This window comes from Oryctolagus cuniculus, chromosome 12, assembly GCF_964237555.1.
Source record: "Oryctolagus cuniculus chromosome 12, mOryCun1.1, whole genome shotgun sequence".
NCBI classification, from domain to species: Eukaryota; Metazoa; Chordata; class Mammalia; order Lagomorpha; family Leporidae; genus Oryctolagus; species Oryctolagus cuniculus.
The window spans coordinates 118,553,206-118,563,115 of record NC_091443.1 but is presented as its reverse complement, the minus strand read 5'-3'; the positions used below and the strand labels follow the sequence as shown (position 1 = coordinate 118,563,115).

General features: G+C 36.9%; 1 long non-coding RNA gene across 1 annotated transcript; it reads right to left on the bottom strand.

The window, feature by feature from the left end:
* Positions 1 to 798: 798 nt before the first annotated feature.
* On the bottom strand, positions 799 to 9,375 carry LOC138844790 (uncharacterized). The gene is made up of 4 exons (XR_011381192.1): positions 8,085 to 9,375; positions 6,928 to 6,965; positions 4,673 to 4,705; positions 799 to 3,600 (listed from the first exon to the last, which is right to left on the bottom strand). It is a non-coding gene; the product is annotated as an uncharacterized lncRNA (long non-coding RNA).
* Between the last annotated feature and the right edge of the window lie 535 nt (positions 9,376 to 9,910).

Sequence of the window (9,910 nt, the reverse complement as noted above, 5' to 3'; positions counted from 1 at the left end):
AAAGACATAGAAAAGCTAAGCAGACCAAAAACCAAGATGAAGACTGAATCAGTAATAAAAACCCTCCCAACAAGAAAAGCCCAGCACCAAATGACTTCACTGTTCAATTCTACCAGACTTCTAAAGAATTAATTGTATTCTGCTCAAACTATTCAAAACAACTGAAAGGGAGGGAATCCTCCCCAACTCCTATGAGGCCAGAATCATCTTAATTTCAAGTAACTCAACAACAAAACAAAGAAACCAGTTAATAAATGTGCAAAGGACTTGAATAGGCTTTTTTTTTAAAGATAAAATTCAAATGGCCAACAAATACATGAAAAAATGCTCAGAATCACTAGCCATCATGGAAACGTGAATTAAAAACCAGAATGAAGTTTCCCCTCATCCCAGCTAGAATAGCAACCACATAGAAATCAACAAAACATAAATGCTGGTTAGGATGTTGGGAAAATGTTCCCTAATATACAATTTTTGGGAACATAAACTAGTATGGACATTGTGGAAGACACTATGGAGATTCCTCAGAATCTGAAAATAGATCTACTATATGACTAGCAATCCCACTTATCGGAATTTATCCAAATGAAATGAAATCAGCATATGGAAAAATTTATGTGTACCCAAAAGTTTATTTCGGCTCAATTCACAATAGCTTAGTTATGGAATCAACCAATGCTGGATAAACAAAGTATTGTATATATACATAATGGAATACTAATCAGCAATAAAAAAGAAATGAAATCTTACTTTTATGAAAGATTTGGAACAGGTTTTTAACACTTTTATTTTTAAAGATTTATTTATTTGCTCTTTTTTTAAAGATTTATTTTATTTACTTGAAAGACAGAGTCACAGAGAAAAATAGAGACAGAGGTTGTACATCTGCTGGTTCACTCTCCAGATGGCCACAATGGCTAGAGCTGTGCCGATCCAAAGCCAGGAGCCAGGAGCTTCTTCCAGATCTCCCATATGGGTACAGGGGCCCAAGCACTTGGGCCATCTTCTATTGCTTTCCCAGGCAATAGCACAGAGCTGGATTGGAAGAGGAGCAGCCAGGACTACAATGGGCACCTATATGGGATGCTGGCACTTCAGGCCAGGACTTTAACCCACTGTGCTACAGTGCCGGCCCCAGGATTTATTTATTTATGAGACAGAAAGAGCTACAGAGAGAAAGAAGAGACACACAGAGATCTTCCATCTATTGTTTCACTTCCCAGATGGCTACATATCTGAGACTGGGACAGGCTGAAGCTAGCATCCAAAAGATTCTTATGGGTCTCCCACAGGGGTAGCAGGGGCCCAGAGACATGGACCATTTTCCATTATTTTGGAAATATATTTTAAAAATAATTACATAATATTTATTTTAAATAAGTTCACACAATGCCTAGATATAAAATGCATTGTATTCTTCTGTCAGATTATAACTTCCTCACACACACAAACAGCACCTTGCTTATAGCATGGGATTAAGGTAATCACAAGATCTCTGGCATGATTTGCCCACCTTCAGTCTCCAACCTTCAATGCCACTGCAGAGAACTCTTTCTTAAAAGGTAAATCTTATCCAGTCACATACTTCTTTACAATTCCATCAATAGCATTTAGATTAAAATACAAATTCCTGAGTTTGGCATACTAGATCCTCTAATATCTTACTCTTTCTAATCTATCTCCTATTTTCATAGAACTATGTGGCTTGAGCTATGCTGAACCGTATGTACATGGATTGTGTACTTCATTCTGCTGTCCTGAGGTGTGGGACTATATGGCCCACTTTGCACAGTGTGTCCATCTTTTTCTTAGTGAATTGCACTTCATTCTTAAAGACCAGTCTAGACATTACTTTCTTCTAAGAAGCCTTTCCTGACCGGAGACTAGTTAGGGTGACTCTTTTGTACTCTAAGAGCAAAAAGATGTTTGAGTACTTATCATAAGATACCATCAGTTTTGAAGCCTCCAAGAGGATTATTTTCTTGCTCAGTGGCCTCAGCAGATGGCATATGGCAGTAATTAAGGCATGTTAAATAAATCATATAAAGAATCGAGATATCAAGGATTAGAACTGCAAATACACAATAAAACACTTTCAACTAAACCTTACATGGTAGACTATGAAAAATATCTGAAAGGAAATAAGCTACAGAACTATCTAAATGTTTATGTAAATTATCTTTAAGTTTTTGTTTTTTATTCTTAAGCATAGTTTCCGTAGGTAAAAACAAACATAAGGTGATTTTTTTGAAAATTAATTAAAGATGAAACAAGAGAATAACTACAAATTTTAGTAAATAGAATACAGCACTTTGATAAAACAGAGGCCATAGAAATTAATGTACAATGCAATCATATTTATGCACATAACATGAAGCAAATTACTTAAATTCACTACTTCTCAGTTAGATGCTATTCTTCTAATCCTAACTTCTATGAAAGTAGCAAACAAGTAGGAAACTAGTTAGAATAGTAAAATATTACAAATATCTACACACATACTATTATGAACTATGATCTTGAGCAAGAAATATTGCTGCCAATTTTGAAAGCATTTCAGATAATGCTTAATTTCCAGAATTAAGTACTATTAAATAGAAAGAGAAAATAAAACATCTATAAGGAGCACAACTATGTGATTCTACCTGAAAATGATCTCATTATAGTTGGATATCTATAAATTTCAAATGGTGAAAATACTAGAAAGGGAATTATAAAAAAGAACACCTCTGGATCTCCAGAGCACTTTTCAATGAGGTGCAGAGTTGACTAGACATAGTAAATAAGGTTAATGCCAAAATTTCACTTTAATAGGTTATTTTCCAAGCAGAAAGGGATTCTGTAAACAGTTAAAAGTGAACACACACACACACACACACCTGTTTATAAATTCTATGTAGGGTTGTCATATGGCTAACCCACTGTAGGGGACTATGTAGAACCTGAGATCCGTTGTTGGAGGATGTCCAAACATCAGTCAGTATAGGTCACATCATCTATTTAAACCAATTCTCTGGAGATAAATGTGTTGAAAATAGTGTCTCATCTTTGATAGTGCAGTCCTCTATGAGGACTTTCTTTGTCTAGCTCTCCTGAGAGCAAATCTCTAAATCTTCTGTTAGAATGAAGAATCAGCAATCATGTTGTTGAATAAGGTTGTTGAAAGGAATAAGAGTTTATGCTCCTTAAATCCAAGCACTCACCACAGCCCTCACAAATTTGGATCAAACATTCTAAATTAATTATAGAATTCTGTTTAGCTGTTCCTCCCAACATCCAAAACTATTAACATCTCCTGACTTCTGTTTGTTTCTTTCCTCTTCTCTCTGCTCCAGCACAATATGGCTTCTTAAATGTCCTAATGCTAATCTCTACAGGTATAGGGGAGGTAGCTAGAGGAAATGCACTTATTTATCCCAATTCATTTAACCTAAGGGTATAGTATTTTTATTTTTATGTTTTACAATTGTTATAACTTAAAATATTAATTATATATTTAGTAGTGTTATACCAAAGCTAATGAAATACAGACTTCTGTTAGAAATTTCCCATTTCTTCTTCCAGCATCAGTGAAATGGTGTCAGGCTTCAAAGATGGAGGCTGGGTAAAGAAGAGGAAAGAAAACAGAAAAAAGAAAGAAAACAGAGTCTTTGAATAATTTGTTCCATATTTATTTATTCTTTCAAAAATATACCTACATCTTATGCTTCCAAACACGTATATTTGGCACGACTTGTTATGATATTATGATTTTTCTATCCATTGCTGGAATCTTTATAATTAAATATGCCATTTAAGAAAACTTGCAAAAAGTATTTTTGTTTTCTTTAGGTTTAAAGATTTATTTATTTGAAAGGCAGAGTTACAGAAGGAGAAGAAGGAGAAGGAGAAGGAAAAGAGAGAGAGAGCGTGCTCCCATCTGCTGATTCACTTCCTAGATGACTGTAACACCCAAGGCTGGGCCAGGCTTAAGCTAAGAGCCAGGAACTTCTGGGTGCCACATGGGTGGCAGGGTCTCATGAACTTGGGTCATCTTCTGCTACTTTCTAGATGCATTGTCAGGGATCTGGATCAGAAGTGGGGCAGCTGAGGCACAAACCAGCATCCATATAGGATGATGGCATTGCAGGTGGTGGCTTAACTAGCTATACCAAATGCCAGATCCTCAATTTTATTTTTAAAAAATAGTTAAATATCCCATTGGTTCTAATGTATGGTAATATTAAGTAGGAACAGCAAAGAATACCTAATGATTTCCAGAATTTACAAGGCTGAGAAAATTTTGATTGATGTAATTAAAAGTTTTTCTATGAGACTTCCAAGAAAACATGAGAAAAACTCCATTTTATTACACACTAATTTTTCCATATTAGGTATGACACTTTCCTGAATTTGATAAATAATGAAATACTTTCTCTGAGATTTTGAGTACGGAAATTAAAACAAATATTATTTCATCATTAAATGTCTTCAATTTAAAAAAGCTGTAATAGTATATAATTATTATCACTTAGTTTGCCAAATAATTAAATCAAAGTGATAAAAGTGTAAATATCTTCAATATTGAATATAACTTATGTATGAGCTCTGAAAGAAATCCTATTTTTTTCAATTTAAAAATATCCTAATATACTATAATTCATTGGGAAATTATTCTGTTGAGTATTCTTACCTAATACTGCCTTAAATGGTAATCCTATGGTCACTGTAAAAAACAAACCATTATCATTATTGATAGAACACAGAAAAAGCCTTTAAAATATCATCACTTAAAACATTATAAGAGCTAAAATATGATATAACATCTTATCTTAAAACCCAATTGAATTAATACGATTCAAAATTTTCAAATATTCAGATATTTCATACTGCCAAGTAAATAACCAAATTAATTGGCATGTTTATGTGGTGCTGGCATCACAGGCAGTGGTTGAACATGTTGAGCCACAATGTCAGCTCCAAACTGCAAATAATTTTCTTTATATTGAACCCTGGAAATGATTAAGAATCTGTTAGTTCTCACTCTGTCTCTCCTTCTCTCTGTCAGCCTCCTTTCAACTAAATAAATCTCTAAGGAAAATGAGATCAGTGCTGTGGTACTGGTGTGGTGAGCTACTACCTCTAAGTCTCAGCTACTCCACTTCTATTCCAGCTCCCTGCTAATGTGCCTGGGGAAGCAGTGGAAAATGACTTAAATACTTTTGCTCCTATCACCCCATGGGTGACCCAGATCATTGAGTTTCTGGCTTCTGCTTTCAGTCTGGCTCAACCTAACTGTTGCAGCCATTTGAGGATGGATGGATGATGGATGATCAGTTTTTCTCTCTCCCTTCCTCCCTTCCCATCATTCTGCTATTCAAATAGATAGAATAAAACTTTTTATTTTTAATTTTATTAGAGAGAGAGAGAGAGAGAGAGAGAGAGACTCCATCTACTGGTTCATTACCCAAATAGCTTCAATGGACAGAGCTGGGCCTGTCTGAAGCTAGGAGCCAGCAGCTTCTTCTGTGCACAGGGGACCAAGTACATTATTTATAGAAATAAACTAGGCAATAAGCTTTAAAATGCAAACTGACATTAAGAAGTCTAATATGAAATTTATATGTTCATGAAAATACTCTAAATTTTCTTACCATTAACTTTATACTCAATAAAATATTTTGACCTCATATTAAAAATAAATGTATAAATGTTATTATTTTTTGTTTTGTTTTGTTTTCTTTTTTAACTTTTATTTGATGAATATAAATTTCCAAAGTACAGAATATGGATGACAATGGCTTCCCCCCCATAACGTCCCTCCAAACCGCAACCCTCCCCTTATCCACTCCCTCTCCCCTTCCATTCACATCAAGATTCATTTTCGATTCTCTTTATATACAGAAGATCAGTTTAGCATACATTAAGTAAAGATTTCAACAGTTTGCTCCCACACAGAAACATAAAGTGAAAAATACTGTTTGAGTACTAGTTATAGCATTAAATCTCAATGTACAGCACACTAAGGACAAAGATCCTACATGAGGAGTAAGTGCACAGTGACTCCTGTTGTTGACTTAACAAATTGACACTCTTGTTTATGGCATCAGTAATCACCCTAGGCTCTTGTCATGAGCTGCCAAGGCTATGGAAGCCCCCTGAGTTCACTGACTCTGATCATATTTAGACAAGGCCATGGTCAAAGTGGAAGTTCTCTCCTCCCTTCAGAGAAAGGTACCTCCTTCTTTGATGACCCATTCTTTCCACTGGGATCTCACTCACGGAGATCTTTCATTTAGGGTTTTTTTTCCCCCAGAGTGTCTTAGCTTTCCATGCCTGAAATACTCTCATAGGCATTTCAGCCGGATCCGCATGCCTTAAGGGCTGATTCTGAGGCCAGAGTGCTGTTAGGACATTTGCCATTCTATGGGTCTGCTGTGTATCTCACTTCCCATGTTGGACCATTCTCTCCCTTTTTGATTCTATCAGCTAGTATTTGCAGACACTATTCTTGTTTATGTGATCCCTTTGGTTCTTAGTCCTATCATTATGATCAATTGTGAACAGAAATTGATCAGTGGGACTAGTGAGATGGCATTGGTACATGCCACCTCGATGGGATTGAATTCGAATCCCCTGGTATGTTTCTAACTCTACTGTTTGAGGTAAGTCAGCTTGAGCATGTCCCGAATTGCACATCTCTTTCCTCTCTTATTCCCACTCTTATATTTAACAGCGATCACTTTTCAGTTAAGTTTCAGCACTTAAGAAGAATTGTGTATTGCTGTATTATAAGATCCCTCTAATTCTAAATGCCTGTGACTCTTAAATCATTAGCATTTATTGACTTCTTTTCACCTAAGAAAGCATCATAATTTACACTTACTTGACTTTTATGTATCAATATATGCTTTTGCAAGAGTCATATAATGTATGTAGGGTATATACCTTGCTTCCAGTAAAGTTGCCATGCTCAGTCCTGTAAGCTGTGAACAAGACAGTTTCAGTTCTTTAGCATTACACACAACTGTAAATTCCAGCAGCGTAACAGAAGTATTATCAGTATATACAAAGGAAGATAGAGATTTACAAAATTTTTAGAAAGGCATTAGTATAGTAAATAAATATATTTCTTTCTAAAGTTATAACATTTGAATATTTAGAGCAGGAAAACTAAACAAGTCCTTGCCAATAATAACCTATATTGGGGCCTATATAGAACTCATTTTCCATCTTATGATACTAAAAGAATTGGGGTTATAAGGAAAAAATGAAGTCACACATGCAGAAATTTTAACCAAAACAGAATATAGATAGTGTATTTGTGTCATCTATAATCAAACACATAAGAACATACTATATTCCAGTAAATGATTTCTGAATATTTTTAAGTTTTATTGATGAGGGAATTTCCTTTTCATTGTACAGCAGTTATTCCCCTTTCCATAAAAGTGAAAATGATATTTCTCTTTCTTTTAAGATTTATTCTATTTATTTGAAAGACAGGGACACAGAGAGAGGTAGAGACAGAGAGAGAGGTCTTCCATCCGTTGGCTCACTCCCCAGATGACCACAATGGCCAGAGCTGTGCCAATCCAAAGCCAGGAGACAGGAGCCTCCTACGGGTCTCCCATGTGGGTACAGGGGCCTAAGGACTTGGACCATCCTCCACTGCCATCTCAGGCCACAGCAGAGAGCTGGATCAGAAGAAGAGAAGCTGGGACTAGAACCTATGCCTATATGGGATGTCGGCGCTCCAGGCCAGGGTGTCAACCCATTGAGCCACAGCGCCAACCCTCCAAAATGATGTTTCTTTAAATTAAAAGAAATGGATGAAGTAATTCTGTAAAATATGTGAATTTTAATTGATCCATCAGAATTTATTGATATACAGACACACAGAAAATAAGTGCTTTTACATCTTATCATACAGATCATGATAGTACAGCACCTGATATACTGTGCAGAAGATTCTACAGTTACTTATAGTCCCAGTAACTTAACATATGGAATAATCTGCTTGTTTAGAGAATTTCCCAGAATCTTTTACCTACACAGCATTTAACATTAGCTTCTTGAACCCCTCCACTTTTCGTCTTACTTACTCTGAGTCCCAATCAATACAGGAAAATGGCTGTGGAATCACTCTTTTGCTGAGTAATGGGAAGATGAAGAAATTAATGAGGAAAGAGAATTGTACAGCAAAGACCAAGACAAACCACAGGAGGTCAGGAAAGTCATCTGACCAAGTGAACTACATGCTCTGTCTTTTAATGCTTTTCTTTTCTTGCTTAAAAAGAGATCAGGGCTATTGCTATCTTTGATAACTAAGGAGAAGATAACCACAATGCTCAAGAAAAGTGAGTCAATAAGACACCAGAGCTAAGAAAAAATCCCAGAAAATAAAAAATAGAAAAAATCACCATGCACTCCCTTCACAGTTCCTGAAATAACAATGAAATAGAGCAAATATAAAATTAGAATATAAGGCCGGCACTGCGGCTCAATAGGCTAATTCTCCACCTGTGGTGCCAGCACACGGGGATCTAGTCCCGGTCCAGGAGCTGGATTTCTGTCCTGCTTGCACCTCTTCCAGTCCAGTTCTCTGCTGTGGCCCGGGAGTGCAGTGGAGGATCACCCAAGCCCTTGGGCCCTGCACCTGCATGGGAGACCAGGAGAAGCACCTGGCTCCTGGCTTCGGATCAGTGTGGTGCGCCGGCCGCAGTGCGCTGGCTGCGGCGGCTGTTGGAGGGTGAACCAACGGCAAAAAGGAAGTCCTTTCTGTCTGTCTCTCTCTCTCTCACAATGTCCACTCTGCCTGTAAAACAAACAAAAACAAACAAAAAATTAGAATATAAAAAAACCTCATGGCAGTGTAAGGAATTTTAACCTTTTTTTTTCCGTTTTTAAAATATAACATTTATTGCTTTAGATGGTTTGATACAGAACAGCTTTCTTTTCATTCTGAATCTGGAAGTTCTATACAACTGAATACAAAGAGGAACAAAAAGTACCAAAACCAAACTTGTGATTCTCTGTTCATGTGGCATAAACCAGTTTTGTACATAACGTGTAGCAGCAGTTTTTTAAGTTCCCTTTAGAAAAATATGAATTCTACACATTTATTATTGTTTCCTGTTTAATGCATGGGCTGAAATCAATAGGATCAACTTCCTTCTTGAAGAGAGAGGGGAGAGGAAAGAGACGAACGTCTGACGAATCTTTCTGAATGGGCAACCGAGCTGCGTGCGAGACCGCCCTGGGGACTTCGCTCTCACAGCCAGACGCTTCCTCCTGTAGTGATTGACTCTCAGCATCGTGTCCATTAATCAGAGAGAAAAAACAAAAAACAAACAAACAAAAAAAAAAACAAAAAAAAACTTGCACCTCAAAAAACTTTTCAGAAGATCCATATATATACACACACACATATATATATATATATATTTTTTGTAAAAGCCTTGAGAGAAGGAGAGAGAGAATAATCAAACAAAATGTATGGAAACAAATTAGCTGGACATGCAAAGCAAGCTACGATTCACCCAGAGTTTAAACAAATCACAAACTTCACAGTTTAATACTCGGGGAGGGGACGAGAACAACGAACAAGTAATACATCTCTCAACCTCACTAATAAAATGTGGCAAGACCTTACTACGGGGGCGGGGGCACAGATCAAGGCTAAATAAAGCTTTAACTCCATAGCGATTACTGCGGCGGCAGCCCCGGCCCCGCGGCTTGCTGGGAGCGATTCCTGCTACATCTCACCGAGGCCTGGTTAGTCACGGCTCCTCCCCACAGCACTGTGGGTCTGCCGTGGAGAGTCGGAGAGAGAGACAGAACACAAGGAACCCCAAATAACAACGAAAAGAAAAACTGTAGTAACAATAGAGAGAGACCACAAGGGCTGCGGGAACTGGTTTCACATAAA